General features: G+C 44.3%; 1 protein-coding gene across 2 annotated transcripts in view; it reads left to right on the top strand.

Moving 5' to 3' along the window:
* Positions 1-499: 499 nt before the first annotated feature.
* The window catches only part of LOC126188141 (proton-coupled amino acid transporter-like protein CG1139), a 287,833-nt gene continuing 264,847 nt past the window's right edge, over positions 500-23,485 (top strand). For both annotated transcript variants that reach the window (XM_049929636.1, XM_049929633.1), the window contains exon 1: positions 500-616. The gene's annotated coding sequence lies outside the window, so the exon portion shown is untranslated. The remainder of the gene's footprint in view (positions 617-23,485) is intronic.

Genomic DNA, 23,485 nt, shown 5'->3' with positions numbered 1-23,485 from the left:
CTCGAAAGTTTCCTTTATCGTATACTTTCACGCGTTTCAGCTTTTGTTATTTATGATGTAATATGTACAAGCATTTGTAACTCGTCACTATCTGCATTAACATCACACATGATTCGCCAGGTCCGTAAAAGAACTTACGTGCAGACGATGCGTAGTGCATCAGACACCTATCGCAGTCTGGCGCCGTGTTTTTAATCAGTCATAGGCCTTGAGCATTGTCTCTGCTGCTGCCTCTTCCACACTTTGAAAATATTCCGACGCGTTCTCATTTGCTTAATAGGGTACCATTCCGTCGCTCGTCGGCGAAGGTGGCAGGCAGCGTCCACTTTGCGACAGTGGCCGGAGAACCGGCTCGCAGGAGGCGTGCCCTCGGCCTGCCCCCACCCCCACCCCCACCCCCACCCCCGCCCCCCTCCCGTGGGAGCTGTCCATGTGCGTCGTGACGTCAGAGGGTCTGGCAGCCGCCGCAAAGCGCAGCGCGACTGTCAGTCAGCCCCCAGTCTCCGACGCCGGCGTTGACTGGAGCCGGGCACAACACGTCACCTCCGCCGAGTCTCCAGTTCCTCACAACAGTCGCCACCGCACGGTCGTAGCACAACTGCTCAGTTCCTCAGGGGTGAGTAGATAACTTGCTAGGTCACCTGAAACCGAGAAGGCCACGCCACTCGCAGCCTTGTGAGTGACATTCGGCTTGTCACCACTTCGTCGGCTTGCCTATAGATTTCGCTCCTAACTTATTCAAGCATCACTTCAGTTCATAATAAACCTAAAAGAAACATCTCTGAGTGTAATTAGTATCATTCAATCACTATCAAGACACATAAATAACAGATTCGATCATCCTTGTCGAAGGTAAGGGACAAATCTATGCTGATACCAATGTAGCGGAATCATATATCATTTGAAATCAAGTTACGCAGCAGCTTAGGCAACAAATAAACAAGTTGCAGGAACGTTATTCGCAACAGGCCGATTGCACTGTACAAGTGTATTAATCATCTTGTACTGTCAACTAAGCATCTATATTTTTTACAAAAAGTAAGGGAGGAAGATTAACGTCCCGTCGACCACCAGGTCATTAGGGACGGAGCACAAGCTCGGATTATGGAACAATGGGAAAAGAAATCGACCGTGTCCTTTCAAAGAAATCGTCCTGGCATTTGTCTGATACGAATTACGGAAATCACAGATGGATGGTCAGTAGGGGTTTTGAACCGTTGTACTCCAAGTCCAGTATGCTAACCACCACGCCAACTCGCTCGCTACACGTATTTTTACGGAGTGATTGATTGTCTGGTATCACAAGAAACAGGTTTAAGAGGAAACGAAAATTTTAATGGCTGTAGAATAATATTCTTCGGAATAATATTTCTGTGTCTTATAGCGAAAAACCAACATTTAGCCAACTGTACATTCAAAAGGATCTTGTACAGCACCTGAAAAGTAATGACCATGTTTATAAACTTACTTGGCTTTCGCATATTTTTATTAATGGATCTGATTTCTCGTATCTTCTTCTGAAAATACTTCGACATGGTTTTACTTAGTGCACATCGAGGACTACTTGATAATGACAACGTATTAGATTGTTAAAAACAGACTCAAGAAATTGGCGACAAATCCAGAGGATATTAAGCATCAACAGTGCCGGCGATACACGCCCGCTTACATTGCGGCAACACTTTAAGAAGCTTCAATTACCAGGTTGGTTGGTTAGTTGGTTGGAGGAGGGGGGTGGGGTCGAGAGACTGAATAGCGAATCATCAGTCCCTTCGTTTACACCACTTCGGAACTAAAAAGTGTGAGGAAGGGAAGGTGGCTTTTAACCTACCGTCGATTTCGAGATTATTAGAGACCGAATACCAAGCTGAACTGCAGGATGGTTGTAATGAACTGATAGTGGCCTCGGAGAGACAATCACGGCTTTTACCCGGAACGATTTAGGGGGATCATGGAAAATCTGAGTTCTATGCGCTTGAGAAACGTACATCAAAAGAAATAAGCCACAGGAATCTGATGCGAGACTCAAGTGGAATGGTCATCAGTGAGATCTGCGCATCCCGTTCATCATCCTGTTCCCAGAATGCTTAGTCTTCAACAGTTCAAGTAATGTAATTCTCTTCTACGAAGAGCAATAGGCATCAAGCCTGATTGTGTCTGTCCCTATTAGCTGAACTCCTATCCAACTGAAACTACTATAACAGTAAAAAGATAGACAGAAATAATCACTAAATCACTGTCGCGAAACCTTTAGCAACGACGATGGGGGAGATCTCATGATCTCGCGCACGTGGTGAAGGTGTAGGTGTCCAACCCCTATTCCTTCGCTTTCATTCATCGGCGTAATTCCACAACCGCTCTATTGCGAGACCTGTTAGAAGAGGACTATCCTCTGCCGGTTTCAAAAACGCCGTTGTTGTGGGAGAAAGTCTACAGGGTACATTTATACAAGTTTTAGACAACTACGCAACTCATGTTTTATATGAAACTATTAGCTAAGCTTATACAATGTTGTGTGAAAATGCTAACAAGCTATAAACTATGGATTTGATTGAAATTTTTCGTAATTTTAATAGGTCTGGCTGTAAGAGACCTTGTCAGACAATGACACTAAAAATGCAATAAAACGAGAAGAATTCTTTTAGGTCTCCCTTTCAACTGACATTATTGCAAGACGTTGCAAGAGGTAAAGAGAAGAGAGCGTGTACTCAAGCCAAAAGAAGACTTGAATGTAAGTTTTCACAGTCGTTATTCTTCATCTTTTGCGGAAATGAGTAATAATAAGGAATAGAGATGGCATACACTCATAACTTATAGTAGGCCTAATGGCCTAGGTAATAGAACGTGACGTCTTTTGACTACGAAAGGCTCTGAGCACTATGGGACTCAACATCTGTGGTCATCAGTCCCCTAGAACTTAGAACTACTTAAACCTAACTAACCTAAGGACATCACACACATCCATGCCCGAGGCAGGATTCGAACCTGCAACCGTAGCGGTCACGCGGCTCCAGACTGACGCGCCTAGAACCGCACGGCCACACCGGCCGGCGACTACGAAAGCAAAAGAATGTTATGGACATGACAATTTGTCTGCTTCGCGGGGAAAAGGTGCATATAAACAACTACAAATCGGTTAGGGAGTTCTCTCTCTTTAACGTGATTTCAACTGCCGAAAACTTTGTGCAGTGGTCTTAACATTGCTGTGTTGCTGAGGAGTATAAAAACCATGAATGTTTACGTCCTTCTTCTGGTAAAGAGTGTGTATCAGACGAAATTTTAATTGGAATATATAAGCAAAAACCTGAATAGCCAAGATCGCTAATTATAATTTCATTTGCGATTACCGCTTCGGAAAATCTAAGCTGCCATCATAGGATCTGTAAAGCATAAATTACAAGCATAATCAGGCCAGATATAATAAGGTGGGTCTCACATTTTTTTTTTTTTTTTTACTTTATTGTTATTTTAAAGCCTGTACAACTCAGGTAGGCTGGCAGCGGCCCACTACGCCGCTCTTCAGCCATAGCGTTTTACAAGAGTATAAAACATGGTGAATGACAGGAAACAAAATGACGGGAGGGTCTCACATTTTCACAAAAAGGATATATACGACACACCTTACGCAAGTATTCCTCAGTACATCCTCCTCATAGGTAGAAAATATCGTGTCAAGTCGTAAAACCTCATTCCAGGAACATGAAGAAAGTGATATATTGGCATGTCAATAGTAAAACAAGATTTACATAAAATATCATACATATTGCACCGACTGCGCAAGCTCATATACGCACAGTAGATGGAAGGAGACTGAGTATGACAAGTCAAAGCAAAGATGTTACGAACTACCAGCAGGTGGCACTGTAGTAGTAAATATACAGAAATATGATCGTAACGTATACAGCACAAGGATGAAGTTACATCCAAGGAGTCGACATGACAATACCATATATACATTTTAGTATCTAATTATATAACACGAGTAATCCAAACCAGAATATATTGGAAGAACAAAACTCCTTATTTTTGTACTTTTAAAATTGCAATTATTATAGAATTATAAAAGAAACTATTGTACATCAGTTTTACTACTTACTACCTGCATATTCAAAATAGTTATAAGGCAAGTACAATGTGGACTATATCGCGACTGAATAGGGCTGTATAAGTTCACTCTAGGCCTAGGTGATAAAAATACAGAAATGATGCACGAAGCACATGTCGTAATGTATCTAGGTGACTTTAATCCTCAGGCTCCTTTCATCTTTTGTGTTATATGAGCTTGCATAGTCATGCAATATGCATGATATTTTATGTAAATCTTGTTTTATTAATGACATGCCGATCTATCACTTTATTCATGTACTGGAATGACGTTTACGACTTGACATGATATAATGTACGTATTTTGGAGATGTATTGAGGTGTATTTCCCATAAGGCACAGTATGTTGTGCATATCCATTTTGTGAAAACATATAGCCCCAGCTTATTATATCAGACCTGATTATGCTTCTGATTTTCGATCTACACGCTTTTCAGATCCGGTGATGGCAACTTAGATTTGCCGATAGCGGTCATGGGAAATAAAATCATAATTCGATATCTTGGCCGTCGAAGTTTTTATTTCTGTATGCCGGCCGGGATGGCCGAGCGGTTCTAGGCGTTACAGTCTGGAACCGCGCGATCGCTACGGTCGCATTTTTGAATCCTGCCTCGGGCATGGGTGTGTGTGAATTCCTTAGGTTAGTTAGGTTTAAGTAGTTCTAAGCTCTAGGGGACTGATGACCTCAGAAGTTAAGTCCCATAGTGCTCAGAGCCATTTGAACAATTTTTATTTCTGTATTTCATATTATTCTAGATAGCCCCCATATCTGAGTGATGTCAAACATTCACAAATTTTAAATATCCTATCAATAGGTAATAAGAGTACACAATGGAAGATGAATTTTGAGTCTCTAGGGAACACATGTTTTCATAAGGCTATTTCTGGCCAAGTGAATAAAATTATTATTCGTTTCTATTTGATAAGAAGATTCACAAAATAACAGTGCAACAACAAATCGTCTTTTAGAGGAATTTGCCTTACGCCAATAGGTATTATGATCTGTAGTACCACTGCCAGCTTCGTTACAACACTATTTCGTCAACTTAATCGTTGGACATGTTCGTTTTGTGCCATATAATTTCTGCAAAACTGAAACACTTCTCATGGTTATTGTTACTAGAATAGTTCTGCCGTCGGAAACCGTAAATCAGTGAAGCGTTTACTTGAACGAATGTGGTCACATGAAGACGACACGACGAATGTGGTCACACGAAGACGACACTCAAGCCGTGTAACACTCGCGGATTACAACAGCTGTCGTGAAATCCTTCTCGAGCTTATTGCCAGTGCTTTGTCAGCTGAGTACTTTGATGGAGCAGCTCGACTGCTATTCAGCCAATTTAGCAGCATCGCGAATCATGAAGCCTTATCTGCGTGAACTTGTTTCCTAGTTGCTCCTCGTGCTACGTAGAGCAGAAAACAGAAATTAGCTATTTTTTCTCTCTGTGCGCAAGCGCGTCGAACGAGCGAATGCCCAGCTGTCACAATATTCGTATCTGAAAAGTCTGTGTCCATTCAGAACTAGCAATGTCACAGAAATAATTTTTCGACATTCCTTGAGAAACTGCCCTAGCACTCGTTACATCCAGAAGTCACTCACTGGGAGACCTTGCTCACCTCAAAACGTACGCAGCCAAACTTCGCTCTTCATATATTATCACTGAAGCGTAAGTGGCAACTCTGACAACGATAACGATGTAAAGGAACGGCCGCGAACGGGTCTTCTAGTAGGACACGGTAATGAGGGCGTCACGCGAAGGTTCCTGGACGTACAAATTTAAATATTTCATGTATGTGTTTTCATCTTGCACTTAGGAACAATCAGTTGGTGGCTGAACTGGAAAACGTACACACACACACACACACACACACACACATGCACACGCACACAAGCGCATGCATCCGCTTTTATAAACAGATAGTACGTTATCTTTATTAGTCGTGCGACTTAAATTTCCGTAACAAGCGTTTCACCTAGCAAAAAGGTGCACAACTGTTAGTGACCTCTGTAAATCGTAGCGGAATCTTAATATCAAATATCAATGAAACTGGCAGGGCGAGATGTTAAAGGAATCTTTTGTTTACATTTACTTCTGCACAGAGAGAGAGAGAGAGAGAGAGAGAGAGAGAGAGAGAGAGAGAGGGAGTATGTCTTATTTTAATAAGGGTTATTGTTTTAAATTTCGGTTGATTTATTGGGAAACTAATGCACTGCATGGTACTTGTCGATGACTTAAAAGGAAATAGATGTAACGGGAATTTGCAACAGAGAAGACTTGCAAGCGAAGCAAAATTATAAAATAAAACTCTTGAGAGTTCGAAAATTATTTCATCAATCGCTAAACCTATAAGAACTACCACTTTATAATAGGTACTTATTAGCTACAACGTATCTAACGGAAAGGGAATAACTTGTATGGTATTTATGCATATTACACTACTGGCCATTAAAATTGCTACACCAAGAAGAAATGCAGATGATAAACGGGTATTCATTGGACAAATATATTACACTAGAACTGACATGTGATTACATTTTCACACAAATTGGGAGCATAGATCCTGAGAAATCACTACCCAGAACAACCACCTCTGGCCGTAATAACGGCTTTGATACGCCTGGGCATTGCGTCAAACAGAGCTTGGACGGCGTGTACAGGTACAGCTGCCCATGCAGCTTCAACACGATACCACAGTTCGTCAAGAGTAGTGACAGGGCGTATTGGGACGAGCCAGTTGCTCGGCCACCATTGACCAGACGTTTTAAATTGGTGAGAGATCTGCAAAATGTGCTGGCCAGGGCAGCAGTCGAACATTTTCTATATCCAGAAAGGCCGTACAGGACCTGCAACATGCGGTCGTTCATTATCCTGCTGAAATGTTGGGTTTCGCAGGGATCGAATGAAGGGTAGACGCACGGGTCGTAACACCGGGTGATACGCCAGTATGGTGATGACGAATACACGCTTCCAATGTGCGTTCACCGCGATGTCGCCAAACACGGATGCGACCATCATGATGCTGTAAACAGAACCCGGATTCATCCGAAAAAATTACGTTTTGCCATTCGTGCACCCAGGTTCGTCGTTGAGTACACCATCGCAGGCGCTCCTGTCTGTGATGCAGCGTCAAGGGTAACCGCAGCCATAGTCTGCGAGCTGATAGTCCATGCTGCGGCAAACGTCGTCGAACTGTTCGTACAGATGGTTGTTGTCTTGCAAACGTCCCCATCTGTTGACTGAGGGATCGAGACGTGGCTGCACGATCCGTTACAGCCATGCGGATAAGATGTCTGTCATCTCGACTGCTAGTGATACGAGGCCGTTGAGATCCAGCGCGGCGTTCCGTGTTACCCTCCTGAACCCATCGGTTCCATATTGTGCTAACAGTCATTGGATCTCGACCAATGCGAGCAGCAATGTAGCGATACGATAAACCGCATTCGTCATAGGCTACAACCCGACCTTTATCAAAGTCGGAAACGTGATGGTACGCATTTCTCCTTCTTACACGAGGCATCACAACAACGTATCACCAGGCAACGCCGGTCAACTGCTATTTGTGTATGAGAAATCGGTTGGAAACTTTCCTCATGTGAGCACGTTATAGGTGTCGCCACCGGCGCCAACCTGGTGTTAATGCTCTGAAAAGCTAATCATTTGCATACCACAGCATCTTCTTCCTTTTGGTTAAATTTCGCGGCTGTTGCACGACATCTTCGCGGTGTAGCAATTTTAATGGCTAGTAGTGTATTTTGCAATCGGACACGCAGCGTTCAAATAAGAGCGATTATTTTCTATATTTTCAGTTTTAGTAAACCGTTCATTGACTGATGATATTAGAGAAACGACTGGCAATCGCAGGTGCAAATCTACTGGTAGCTTTTAGAGTGTAGAGCCATACCGAATTTTTAGTTTTAAATACAATAGCGACAAATGGTGAAAATGTCATGGTTTTTCAGTTAAATTTATAAAGAATTTGGCAGCCTGGTATAAACCCATTTATCTGTATGACGTTGCACCCCGTCTGGTTCGGATAAAAGCACTAATTCGGTCGGGAAGGGTGTCATAAAGCGCGTCGTATCCTGTGCTGAAGCGAGCTCGCGAACAAATGTCGTAACCGGTCTTTGATATCCTGCATACTATCTCTGGGACACAGTTGACATCTGAACTGGTCCCACACGTGTTCTACCAGAGACAGACCTGCGGACCTAGCTGACTAAATGATTACATCACCGTCACGTACATAGTTCATAGAGACAAGTGACATATGTGGACGAGTGTAGTCCTTTTCGAAAAATGGCACAATGATACCGTAGCAAGATGTCCGTGACATCCCATGAGTTGTCTCAGTCACTACCAACCGTGACCTCAAGTTATACCCGATGCCCTTCACACCATCATGCCACGAGTGTCTCCGACCAATGGTACGAGATTACAAAGAATGCTCCATGGAGTCCATTATCTGTTTTTGAATGGCAAACGCTGATGTGAAGTGGTTGCAATGGGCTTGGTGCACATAACGGAAATCGTCCCCAGTGGTAGTCAGACATGGTCGACCATATCACTGAGGCCGAGTATGTTTGCCCTCAGTTCCCATGCAGGCCAAGTTCGGGCCACCGTCACATCAGAATGCTCCAAAAATCTGGGTATGGCATGAAACGACCGGCCGGTGAGATCGAGATTCCCCGTGAGACCCCTTTGAAACTCTGTTGCGTGATGACAACGTCGCCTCACTCTAGTACGTGGCGCCTCCGTATGCTCCACAGCGATCACTCAACATCTGACGCTGTTCACGCCCCTTATAAACCCTAAAAGACATAGCAACAACAACAAACACGAACAATACTAAACACAAACAACACTGATGTCCTCTGGTCACGTTCTGTCTCCCACAGAGAATTACAGCTCTAATTAATTACTTCTTGCCGACGGTATGTACGTGTACAAAGTTACATTAACCTCCAATCATGTCTTCTGGATGCTTAACTTTTTTTTTATCAGGCATCGTAGTTTTAAGATTTCACGATTAACGGCTCTAGGTACACTTGCTGTTAGTTAACAGCCATAAATTAAGACACAAAAGAATTAGAGACATTGGATGCGAGTGGGCATTGATTGAAATCAGTGGAAAAGGTTGAAAATTTGTGCCAGTCCGGAACGCGAACCCCGGTCTGCTTACTAGCCGGATGCGCTGACCACTGAGCCATCCGGACACAGTAGTCATCGCAACTGCACGTACTACCCTGGTACGCCTCCCGTCAGACCAAAATTGTGAACCTCTCTACGCACTACCAATGTAGTGCCCCTTGTGCGTTATCCTCTTTACTAACGGCATTTCGCCGACTTCCGTAGGAGTTCAAGTCTGGTGTTTGTTCGCTCAACAAAGTCCGAAAGAACAGACACCATATAGACATATATATATATATCCACAAATTAGTTTTTCAAAATGATGTTGAATTGAAACACCTGTCTGGGTAACGTTGCTGATGTGAATTCAGTTTGTGATAGTTATTTTTTTATTTTTCTTTCTAGAGGACTGGCCAAGCTCTATGACACATTTTGGTCTTCTTCAAAATGATACTGATTCAATGCGATTGTCTCTGTAGCGGTGCACGATGCTAGTTCAGTTTGCTAGGAGGAGGAGAGGGGGCAGAGGGGGATGTGTACATGCTGTCTCTCCTGTACTTCAGTTATCGGTTACAGCCATGGACATGACTTAGAAGACTCTTACACTCATGGAGCGTTCAGAGGTGACAGTGTAAGCAATGATACAAAGTGCCATACAGTCGAAACAGTAAAAACCGCGTATTATTAATGAAAATGTTGAACACATGACAACTTACTTATAAATACTGAAAGTAACTGAGTTAATAAACATTGCATAAATGCATGGACGACGTGGACGCTGTTACACTGCCATTACATGTAGATCAGAGAATTCATGTTGTGTGTCACAGGAGACAGGGTGATTTTTCAAAGGAACTGCTCAATGTGAACTGTCACCGTTAATAAGTATCGACGTCGGTGGTCTTGATTGCTAAAGTAGTGGAATACTGATACACGCATGGATCGAAAACCATTATTGATCACACGGCGACTCCATCACCAGCAGGACCAACGTTGTACCCACAGTTTCAACACGACCATCAGGAAACGTTTTCTGAAGGGTGAACAACGAGTTAGAGAACCGCTCTGCAGGCTTGCTCTCATACAACACTAACGCACGACCTTCATCTGAGGAGCAACTGGAAGAATGAGACGTGCAGTATCGTGTTTTGTCACGAAAGTGGACTCTACTTTGACGTCAGTGGCGTTGACCAGAATAGAGGCTGGTACACGGCTGTATCAGGCTTCGACCCAATGGGCCAATTTAGCGAGTCATGGTGTGGGAACATATAGCATACAAAGAGCCTGCACATCTGGTTCTTGTTGAGAGAACTCGGAAAAGTGTAGCAAAGATACATAAGATCACCGAAACTAATTCATTACTATTCTTACGTCAGAGATTCCTCCAGGAAACAAATTTCTTACTTTATTGTCCACTACGTTCGTCGACTTCCCTATCATCTTAATCCTCACATCTGTCCCATTTACAGGACATGGTGGAGCAACGTCTGATTCCGTCGGCTATATTCACTGCCTGACAGAAAAGTAGAGCATCCAGAACACGTGGGCCGATTTTAAAGTAGCTTTATGCATGTACAGACCCTCGGCAGTTATGTAAATGATTATAGAGTTGCAATTCTCTGTGACAGGTAGAAAGGCCAACACAGTGCATTAGCGTTGTTCGTGGTTAGAGTTGTTGCCAAGTCTTGTAGGGCATATAATCGGCGTGAATAGTGTCATAAGGTGAACGACCACTGTGAGGGACAGAAGATGCCCCACACTAGTGAGAGACAGCGTTAACAGCACCTGACAGAGTTTGAAAAGAGACCTCGCTGTGGGCCCCATTTGGCTGGCTGGTCGAGATTTTGTTCAAGTTGGGCTATACTGGTATGTGAGGACACACATGCTCGTCGCCAACGTTCCAGTGGACCAACTCCTACAACCGCATGGGAGAATCGCCTCATTGTGCACCAAGAACAGTGTAACACGTTCAAAACCCGCTCCTTAGTTTTTTGACGTTACTATGTAACTATGGTGGTTAATCTGAGTATTTATATACTATTCTCTTACGTCAAGGACATGTTCTATGAGTAGCACACCAGTAATGATGTATATTTTGTTATTCGTGGTACTTAATTACATCGAAAATAAAAGAGCTACAGTTACAAAGCATGTATAAAGTATCTTACACTATCGGCCACTGTCTTCTCTGTGATAACTTTGATTATTAATGATTCACTGCTGTGATACTTATTGAATAATAATAGCACACATAAACATCGGAACGTATTTTTACTATTTCAGCTCAGTTCGCCAATGTTTAGCTCACTGTTTTACAGAGATCGCAAATAAAATACAAAATATTTTCCTGATCCATACATCCAACATGTGTTCAGCCTCTACAGCTCGTATAAAGCATTCAGTCTTCTTAAAATGACTCCAAACACGTAATGTACTCTTCTGCCTCATTATTTCCAGTTTTCATTGACGGATTGTAATTTGGTTTCCATGGCCACCCTTTGCGTTTTTATTTTGGAACACTGAGCTTTCTTCAACTCTGTTTCAGATTTTGTTTTGCCTGTTTTTAATTTCTTCTCTTCCGTGGTGATATTTTTCTTTTCGGTTGTTGTAAAAATTTCAGCAGCCTTCCTTGCAGTCATTTTGTTAGGCATAACGTTGCTCACACCCATTTTCATGCACTCTTCAATCCATTATCCTCTTACTTTATTCCCATTTTTCGCCATTTACACCTGAGAAGAAGTGAGAAGACGAAAATATAATTTAAAAATTGAAATTACTTCTGAAAGACAAGCTGGTGGCCGGTACTGCACGATAAACACGCAGTATGATCTAGTTATATTATACATTCTTTCCGAGAGAATATTAATCCTTACATAATATTCCTTACGTAGCATAGATAATCTAAATGTAGCAACGAAATTAATCAGTTACTAAAAACGGGTACCACAAATCTCAAAATACCTTCCGTGCGCTAAGAACTACAGCAACACCATCAATCACTCAGAGTAGACAAAGCACTGCAGAGAGGAAGAAGCTATCCGTTTCCACAATACACAAACTTGCTTTTGCTTACTGTACACTTCTGCCATCTGGAAGCGGAAAAGAAAATCACAGTAGTGGCCGGTACTCTAAGCCGGTCGACACTGACGACGCTCCCCTATACTTTTGTTTTGCAGGCAACCTTAAGGTGCGCGTTGGTGGGTACTTCTTGTACCATTATCACGTCCCCCTTTCCTGTTCCATTCACGAATGGTGCACAGAATGAAAGACTGTGATAAGCCGCCGAGTGACCTCGAGTCTTTCTAATTTTACCCTAACGGCCTTTTCGCGAGATATACAGCGGTACGCAGCTAAGAAAACTCATCCCAGATATATCCAGGTCGAGTAAATAAATAGAAGTGCGGTTTTCACTAAAGCTATATACCTACGCTACTTACTCCCGTAACCAAGCTCACTTCGTCTTTACCCGTCTAGACACCCTCATATAAGCCTTTCTCGCAACCCCCCCCCCCCCCGCCTTCACCTCCTCGTTCCCCTTTCTCTCTCTCCGTCCTGGAGCGACGACAGTATCATCTCCTTTATCGAAACATCTGCTCCTGCCCTGTCAACAAGTCCCTCTTCATGGATACCTTGTCCCAGCACCAGCTTGACGCCTTCATCCTAAATGAAACCTTCCTCCAGCCTTCCCATATTGTCCGCACCTCTCCCTATGTCCTTCACCATACTGATATTCCCACAACCCCTGAAGTCGCCCTCGCTTCCCCCAGCCTGCTTGGGCGTATCACTGCACAAGTCCTCGATCCCATTGGCAGTGACCACCTCCCAGCCCTTCTCAACATCTCCTTTGCCCCTCATCCTCCCCCACCTCCCCACACTGTCGCCCCTCCCAAAGTCGTTCATGACTACTGCTATGCAGACTGGAATGCCTACAGCAAATCCACCAATAACCAGGTTGGAAGCCACCCCCTCCCCTTCTACCATCCTGATGACATCGCTCACACCTCGTCCTTCGTTCAGAAGATGGTCTCTGATGTTGTGGTGGATCACTTTCCCACCAAACGTATCCACCCCCACCACTTCTCCTTCCTCCACAGACTGCACTATGTCTCTGCAAATCCCACCGGCTCTACCATCCCTTCCTCCACACTCATGACCAGCCACCACTTCTCCTTCCTCCACAGACTGCACTCTGTCTCTGCAAATCCCACCGGCTCTACCATCCCTTCCTCCACACTCATGACCAGGAAGTCACTGGTAAGTACAAAGATACGTTCGAAACCTCCTGACAGCAACGAACAGCAAAGAACTGGGACTGGCGCCATACATGCACACGAGTCAATGCCACTCTCCCTGTGAACTCCTCCAAGTACTGGTCAGCCTTCCACCGCCTTACTGGTAGTTATCCCATCCCGTATTACCTACTCCTCCATGACAACCGCCCCTTCCCTGACAACCCCAAAAAAGCTAACCATTTTGCTTCCCATCTCTCTGAAGTCTTCTCCATACCTGATGACCCTAACTTTGATAACTCCCTCTTCCCCCATGTCCTAGACCACCCTGATACCACTGTCCTGCCACTTGCTCTCAGCTTCCAGTACCTGGACCAGCTACTGCCCTCAGAATTGAACACTCCTATCACAGCACACAACATTAAACTCATCCTCTGTTCCAAACGCAACACTGTCCCTGGTCACAATTGCATCACCTACCACCACCTCAAGGGATGCCCTCTCTCATTTCTCACCACCCTTGCAGCCCTGCACCACCCTGCACAACACCATCCTCTCCACTGGCTTCTACTCTGACCTGTGGAAGACTTCCCACATCCTGTTGTTCCCTAAACCTAACAAACCCCCTCCTGACACCTCCTCCTATCACCCCATTTGCCTCACGTCTGTGTTCAGTAAGGTCTTCAAGTCCATCCTCTCCCAGTATATCTATCACCACCTAACTCAACACCACTTCCTCCCTCTTACCCAGTGTGGTTTCTGGCCCTTCTTCTGCACTGATAACCACCTCCTTAACCCCACCCATCTCCTCTCCCTCCAACATAACTCCCATCACTCTGCTATTTGGTTTCCCTTGACCTCCAGAATGCCTATGATCATGTATGGCATTCTGTGCTCCTTTCAAGCTCCAGACCTAAGCCCCTTCTATCATCTGCCTCACCACCTCCTTCCTCTCCCACAGTCCTTCCTATGTCACCATTTATATTACAAATTCCTATACCTTCTACAGTACTACAGATGTGCCTCAGGACTCTGTCCTTTTCTCCGTCCTATATCCCCTGTACACCATTGATATGCCCAAGTAACTGCAACCCATCCATCTCCTTGAATATGCTGATCAAACCGAATTCCCTGCCCTCTGTCCTAGCCTTCAGTGGTCCCAGCACTCCCTTCAAACCCACCTATACAAGTTTACGGCTTGGTGCAACCAGTGGCTCCTTCAAATCAATCCTTCCAAAACCCAGGTAGTCGTTATAGGATGTACCACTCCCTTATTCTGACTCCTTAATTTCTACCTCACCATCTATGACTGCCCTATCCAACCTACCCCACCTTGAAATACCTTGGCCTCACTCTTGACCATCATCTCACCTGCACTCCCCATTTCCTTACCATCCAATGCAAATCCCACAGTAGACTCCGCCTCCTGAAACTCCTGTATGGCCAGACATGGGGATTGCAATCTTCTACCATCCTAATTACCTACAAATCCTTGATCCGTTCTAATCTTTGTTACACCAGTGTTACATGGATCTCAACCCCTCCTAAATTCTATAAAGCCCTCCAAATACTTGAATGCCATGTGCTCCATCTCATTTTCTGTATCCGTCTTCCATCCCCCATGAGGATCCTCTATGACCTCATCCACTTCCCATGTCTCCTTCTTTTCCTTAAACATGTCTGTTACCTCTACAGCAACCACTGCCTCGATCCACCTCAATGCCTGGTATCGCCATTCCTCTTCACTCCCCACCTGTTGCCGCATCTCTACCGGTGTGTCCCCCCTCTCCCGATCTCCACACCCTCCACCTCCTCTCTCATAGGAACTTCCAACGTCTCCCTGTCCCAGATGACAAGCTTCACTCTGATATTTACCCATGTTTCCAACTCTGACCTTTCTCTGCCCCTCTCCTCCTTCTTTGGGCTCTGTCCCATTCCCCTTCTGCTGTTACCTCCCTCCTCCCCAATGTCCTTCTCACTTCTCCTTTCCCAGTCTTTGTGCTCCATCCTAATCTCCTGCCACTTGGTGTGCTACCGGCTCCACCCCTTCTCCCCTTGCCCCCCCTTCCTCTGTAAACCTCCATCTCTCTTTCCTCTCTCCCTCCTCGCCGACCTCCCCTCCCTTGGCAGGCCCTTCAAATTTTAATGCAGTCACTTTGTCGTGTTTCGGTGCTCACTGTATGTAACATCAATGCAGTATGTGTTCAGTGTCGTTGTCCCATTGGTTTGATTTGTTTTTATTTTAACAGGGAAGCTAAAACAGCTTAGGTCTAACCCACCACTGCCCACACCGAAACTAAGTTTATTGTGCGGTATCGCTCCCTGTCTATCTAGTAAAGCCAACCAGTGCCCTTAAATAGTGCAAGGAGTCCCTCTACCACTTTTTTGTTAGACAAAATTTCTTCAGGTCTAGTTGTCCTGAATATTCTGCATCTTTTACTCTCCAATGCCATGCATTCGAAGATTAGGTGTGATGCAGTTTCTTTACCCTCATCACAGATCCTACATTTAGGGTCCTCTTCCGTTATAGCCATTGTGTGTAGGTGTTTTTTTGAAATTCGCATGGCTGGTCATCAGTCCAGTCATGAGTCTGATCTCTTTCGTGTTCAATCCTATGATTACAGAGCTTCTTCTAAAACATGGCTTGGGCATCATTACCTTACCATGTTTTTGTTTATGGACCTTGGTCTGATATCCTACATGCTTTTTCCTGAGCCAATTCCGAAGTTCTAATTTAATCATAGCCTTGGAGATTGACAGAACAGGTTTGGGCCCAATAAATAGAGTTGTTGCCCCCATCCCAGCCAATCTGTCAGCTTGTTCATTGCAGCAGATCCCTGAGTGGCCAGGGACTCACACTGGGTTTGGCCTATTGCTTCCCCCTAGCTCCACCAGAGCCCTGTGGCATTCTGCAACAATCTTAGATCTTGTTGCAGGAGCTGCCAATGATTTCTGAGCTGCCTGGCTGTCTGAATAGATGTAGATGCTATGGTCCTTGTAGCACCTATGCATATTCTCCTCCAACATACCCTGATTGCAGTGATTTCAGCTTGGAATACAGAGGCCAGTTTTCCTAGAGAGATGATGCCCTCCAGTCTTGGCTGAACCCCATACAGCCCAGCCCCAACGCCTTGGTCTATTTTCGACCCATCAGTCAACCAAACGATGTCCCCAGTATAGTGTCGAACTGTTTTTTACCACTGCTCCCTGCTTCCAATTACTACATTGCAAAGGCTTGTCGAAGCAGTTGCGAGTTATTATATAGTCGGCAGGCATTTCCCCAACCATTCCTATATTTACCTCACTCAAGATGTTAGTGTGTGATTCTGGATATCCGAATGAGACCCAGTCTTCGCCAGTTTTAAGTCTGTATGTCCCAGCTGCTGCCTCCATGTTGACCCAAAGGTGTAGTGGAGGCATGTCCAGCATGGCTTCCATTCCAGCGGTTGTTGTGCTGTTAATTCTGCCTGTTATGGATAAGCAGGCCAATATCTGCACCTTAGCAAGCTCCTCAGCTGCAACCCACTGCTCTACCTTCTTCCACCATACTACGGCCCTGTAGGAAATTGTAGGTCTGACCACTGTGGTGTATATCCAGTGCGTACCCCTGGGGCTTAGGCGCCAGTTTTTGCCACAAGCGCTTCTAGTACTCACTAGAGTACTTTTTGCATTGGAGTAGATACTCTTAATGTAAGGGGTCCATGTTAGCTTCTCATATAAGGTTACCCCTAGATATTTCACTGTCCCCTTCACAGGTAGAGTTTCATCGAAGAGCTTTGGATTCCAACTTGAGTGTTGAATATGTCTCTTCGTAAATGGCACCACAAGAGTCTTCTTAGCATTAACCCTCAGATCCTGTTTAATGCATAAATTTTACACAATGTCCAAACTTTCTTGTGCCATATTTCTAACTGTGTCAATAAATTTGCCAAGTATTACTATGAGAAGGTCATATGCATGTACTTGGCAGAAGCATTGCTGGAATTTAATTCCACAATAAGTTCGTTCACCACTAGACTCCACAATAGAGGGGACAGAGCTCCTCCTAGTGGTGTTAATTACCATATTTTCATTCATCATGGTAGCCCCTACCTTCCTTCCACGAAGCATGGCCCGTGTCCACCTGCATATAGTGGTCCCCAGGTCATGCACCTCTGTTGCCCTTAACATGGAACCTAACGCCGTGTTAGTGAAGGCCCCCTCGATATCCAGGCAGATGCAGAGGGATATTTCTTGGAAGTGAAGTGCTTTCTCCGCCTTCTCAACAAGTTGGTGGAGAGCTGACTCACACGACTTACCTGGTTGATATGCATGCTGGTTTCAATGTAGAGGGGCCCTACTTAGCCTCCTCTTCCCAACATATACATTAACCAGTTATTCCAATGTTTTGAGAATGAAGGAGGACAGACTGATTGGTCTCATATCCTTAGCGTTGGCATGACCAATTCTCCCTGGCTTTGGAATAAAGACAACCTTCACTGCTCTCTAAGCATTGGGAATGATTCCTACTGCTAGGCTAACCTTGCATAGCCTGCATAGGACTCATATGAGCTTCTCTCCTGCCTGTTGCACGAGTGCTGGAAAAATTCCATCTGGGCCAGGTGACATGAACGGTTGGAATGTCCCCACCGCCCATTGGATTTTATTAAAGTTCACACACTCCTTGGCCGATTCCCAGTCTTCACTTCGAGTGCCTGAGAACCGTTGTCTCTCCAGGATCACATTCTGGACTGTCGTCCGGCAGAGCTTATTGAGGAAATTGAGTTTTGACAAGCAGATCCAGCGTCTCATGTGATGTCTTTGTATATTCCCCATTCTCCTTCCTGAACTTACCTCTTGGATTGGTTGGTACTCTAGTGAGAATGTCGTTGTCCGCCGGCCGGGGTGGCCAAGCGGTTCTAGGCGCTACAGTATGAAACCGCGCAGCTGCTGTGGTCGCAAATTGGAATCCTGCCTCGGGCATGGATGTATGTGATGTCCTTAGGTTAGTTAGGTTTAAGTAGTTCTAGGGGACTGATGACCTCATAAGTTGAGTCCCATAGTGTTCAGAACCATTTGAACCATTTTTTGTCGTTGTCCCATACTGTGAACGCCGTTTTTTATTGTGCTATTTGTGCCGCCAGTGTTTACATGCTATGTCTTTATCAAATACCATTTTACTGTATGTGGATTTTATGTAAATGTGCCTCATCCAGCTACCCCTTTTTTGTGTATTTTAACTTCAATTGCTTCCCCCTTCTCATGTGTACATTTCATTTTTTATCCCAGTGTTTTATATATGTAATGTTCTGCTGTGGTATTTTATGTAAGCTCTTGGCTGAAGAGCGGCGAATTGTGCCGCTGCCAGTCCACACCTGCCCCATGGTGCGGGGGAATCAAATGACAATAAAGAATAAAATCGCACAAACATCTTATATGAACCAGAATGTTTCATCTTATATGAAAATGTAAATGTAATCAACCGATAAGGGAGCATTACGTTTTCACTGAAATTTTTTCTTGAATTTTACCATTGCTGTAAAACCAGAGAATGATTGCTGTGATTAACAGCACATTGTTATCTGGTTATCTCTGCAGAACATGTGCAGCCATGGAACTGGCTCGCATTCGGTGCCCTGACATGCGTGCAGTGGCGGTCAGCCTGGCTGGCACATTGCTCCCACCGCCACGCTATGCTGTCTGAGCGCGAGGAGCGGGAAGGGGGGACTGCGAATGTGCTACACGTAAATGGCAGTGCAATTGCATTGCATAATAGTTGGTTGTCTATTTCACATTTCTCAACAATGTAGATTACAAACAAAACAAATTTCCAGTGCTATTAATTTTACACACACTGAAGACATATTATAATTTTTATCTGGTCTGGCATACAGACAAAATGGCTCTGAGCACTATGGGACTTAATATCCATGGTCATCAGTGCCCTAGAACTTAGAACTACTTAAACCTAACTAACCTAAGGAGAGCACACAACACCCAGTCATCACGAGGCAGAGAAAATCCCCGACCCCGCCGGGAATCGAACCCGGGAACCCGGGCGGCATACAGACAGATGCAGACAATTTCAAGGATTTTCACACTCATGTGGCCACATAATCGTGACTTAGTTAGTTTCATAATCGGAAAAATGTCTTTCACACACATATGTTGATCGAAATATTGTAGCACTTATGCAACCTCATTATGGATACGTGGTTAATCTGTCAGAGGAATAGAATGTAGACGTCCTGGACAGTTTTAATTTGTCTTTAAAACTGGACTTACGCTGCAGATAAATCAGTTACATCTGAAACGGCAAACAATCTTGAAAATAGATGTACGATTGGCAGTGTCCTCAAAATCTTGAGAAAACTATCCTTGTAATTCTTTCAAGTCCACAATGAATTTTTTCAAACCTCGGATTTCTTTAAGGCCTGTGAGCTTAGGGAAATGGACTTTATTTGTAAGAACTGTCCCTTCTATAACGCGATTTTCTTTTTAAATGCCTCCCTTTCAAATAAGTTGTTTCTCATCTTACAGTGCCTTACTTATTGTGGACATTGTGCAGCTAAATCCACTTAAAATACGGTATCTACAGTCCACTCTGGATGTTCCAGTTTTCGTTCCTGCACTCCTGTTTCCTTCACAAATTCAACAATAGCTGGTTTTAAATCGAGAAATCATTCCAGATATGCCTTTGACATAACCACCGTACTTTGTAGTAATATGTAAAGTCTTCTTCTCTTCGTTGGAGTCCATCAAAAACTGTTGCAACTGACAGTGGAAAAATGCTCGCGAATTCAGAAATTTTACCATTCATACCGCCAATTTCTTCACGTGTTCCATGCCTGCAAATTTAGCACAAAGTGTTTCTTCATGTACAGAAGAATGAATGCTGTCTGTCAGTTGTCATAATTTTTTGTTCATTCATTCTCAACCAAATCACTGAATTCTTTCTGCAGGTCACTGTAATGTCGTTTTATAGAAAATTCGCATGATAAATATTGAAAATTCTCATGCCTCTCTTTATGATTGCCATTCAGTTTTAAAGGCTTGTGACAGCAGATCGCTAGTTGCCTCTTCTTGTGCAAACAGCCGCACGATGTGTGAACATCCATACAATGAGCAAATAGTGAAGTATAACCAGCTCTGAAACCACCATTCTGCCGAACTGAAGAAGAGTTGCGCAGACAGAAAAATGCCACACCTCAATAGTAAATGAAGAATCGCTGTGGCCGGCCCTGCTCTAGAACCTGAGTTATATGCTACTTTACGTCATAATATGATTAACGTTCCTGTTAACAAAGATCAAGAAGCACTTCATGCCCTCCTGGTTCATTGGAAACCAGAGAAATCACTGATTATTCCTGTTGTTTATCTTGTAGATAAGAACAGCTATTATTCATGTTTTGCAACTGAATTATCATCTTTGTTTCTAAATAAACATGTTTCAGGTAATTGATTTAAGTAGCATAGTTATTTTTACCTTCAATATAAACAGTACTGAAGGGGCAAGTGAGGAAGAATGGTGCAAATATTTACACTATCTGATAGTTTTTATATTTAACACGCTCTCGTGAGATTCTAGAGATCATCCCTAGCTAAATTTTCTTCTTTGCTCGGCTTAAACACTACACTACACGCACGAACTTGATTCATTACGCCTATCTCAGCTAACTGCCTCAAGACGAATCGATAAAGATCTGTCTCCTTTGAATAACGTCTCCGCTTACGAAATGTTTTCGAAGTTCTCGAATGCTGATGGGCTGCTGCTTCTCAGATTATCATGTGGACATTTCCGTAACTGAAATTGGGCCAGAGACCAGAATACTCCGGTCGAAGTAGTGAAAACATTTCCTGGGTCGTTCACACAACTAGATGCAAAGTACAGTTGATTGACGCCTAACACTATGCGACTCTGTGTAACTGTTTGAAACCAAAGAAACTCTTTACATCCGCTTTGGTGCCTCGAGTGGAATATTGTCCTCAGTGTATCTGCGTACGTAAAACAAGCTCCCCGTTAAAGTACCGTACCATTTTTCATTATGGGAAGTACGTGCTAGAGTGTGCTGAAAAGTAGAGCCTCGACATTTTTACTGAAAGTGCTTAAAGCTTTTTAAACGGAACAAACGTTATTAACATTGTACATCTTTATTTTTCACACCTGCGTATTTACACTACAGGACATTAAAATTTCTACACAACGAAGATGACGTGCTACAGACGCGAAATTTGACCGACAGGAAGAAGATGCTGTGATATGCAAATGATTAGCTTTTCAGAGCATTCACACAAGGTTGGCGTTGGAGGCGACACCTACAACGTACTGACATGAGGAAAGTTTCCAACAGGTTTCTCATACACAAACAGCAGTTGACCGGCGTTGCCTGGTGAAACGTTGTTGTGATGCCTCGTGTAAGGAGGTGAAATGCGTACCGTCACGTTTCCGACTTTGATAGAGTACGGATTGTAGCCTATCGCGATTGCGGTTTATCGAATTGCGACATTGCTGCTCGCGTTGGTCGATATCCAATGACAGTTAGCAGAATATGGAATCGGTGGGTTCAGGAGGGTAGTACGGAACGCCGTGCTGGATTCCAACGGTCTCGTATCACTAGCAGTCGAGATGACAGGCATCTTATCCGCATAGCTGTAACGGATCGTGCAGCCACGCCTCCATCCATGAGTCAACAGATGGGGACGTTTGCGAGACAACAACCATCTGCACGAATAGTTCGACGACGTTTGCAGCAGCTGGACTATCAGCTCGGAGACTATGGCTGCAGTTACCCTTGACGCTGTATCACAGACAGGAGCGCCTGCGATGGTGTACTCAACGAAGAACCTGGATGCACGAATTGCAAAACGTCATTTTTTCGGATGAATCCAGGTTCTGTTTACAGCATCATGATGGTCGCATCAGTGTTTGGCGACATCGCGGTGAACGCACATTGGAAGCGTGTATTCGTCATCGCCTTACTGGCGTATCACCCGGCGTGATGGTATGGGGTGCCATTGGTTACACGTCTCGGTCACCTCTTGTTCGAATTGACGGCACTTTGAACAGTGGACGTTACATTTCAGATGTGTCACGATCCGTGGCTCTACCCTTCATTCGATCCCAGCGAAACCCTACATTTCAGCAGGATAATGCACGACCGCATGTTGCAGGTCCTGTACGGGCCTTTCTGGATAAAGAAAATGTTCGACTGCTGCCCTGGCCAGCACATTCTCCAGTTCTCCCACCAATTGAAAACGTCTGCTCAATGGTGGCCGAGCAACTGTCTCGTCACAATACGCCAGTCACTACTCTTGATGAACTGTGGTATCGTGTTGAAGCTGCATGGACATCTGTACCTGTACACACCATCCAAGCTCTGTTTGACTCAATGCCCTGGCGTATCAAGGCCGTTATTACGCCCAGAGGCGGTTGTTCTGGGTACCGATTTCTCAGGATCTATGCACCCAGATTGCGTGAAAATGTAATCACATGTCAGTTCTAGTGTAATATATATGTGCAATGAATACGCGTTTATCATCTGCATTTCTTGTTGGTGTAGCGATTTTAATGGCCAGTAGCGTATCTGTCAATATTATCACTATGTGAACGAACACGTGTCGCCCCACAAGGGACCAGTTTGTTGAAATCGTCACTGTAGAATGTTTAACTTTGTTGAAGAAGCCACAACTTCACCTCTGCTTGCACCGCTTCATCGCTATCAAAGTGAAATTCTCGAAGATGTTGTTTTAAGTTTTTGAAGCAGATGAAAATCATGAAAATCGCATGGGTACAGGTCGGGACTGTGTGGAGAATGATCGATGACAGTGAACCCAAGACGTCGGATTGTTACAGATGTCGCGGCGCTCGTGTGTGGCCTGACATTGTCACAGTCAAGAGTGATCCCTGTGTGGGCGATCTCTTCGAATTTGAGACTCGATTACAGCATACTACTCCTTACGCACCATCCTAGTTACGTTACTCACCACCGAGCTACACCCTGTAATTCTGAGCCTGCTAGCGACAGAGGGGTGCAAATATGT

Source organism: Schistocerca cancellata, chromosome 5 (assembly GCF_023864275.1).
Source record: "Schistocerca cancellata isolate TAMUIC-IGC-003103 chromosome 5, iqSchCanc2.1, whole genome shotgun sequence".
Classification (NCBI taxonomy): Eukaryota; Metazoa; Arthropoda; class Insecta; order Orthoptera; family Acrididae; genus Schistocerca; species Schistocerca cancellata.
Note: the sequence above shows the minus strand (reverse complement) of the source record. Positions and strands in the feature narration are given on the sequence as shown.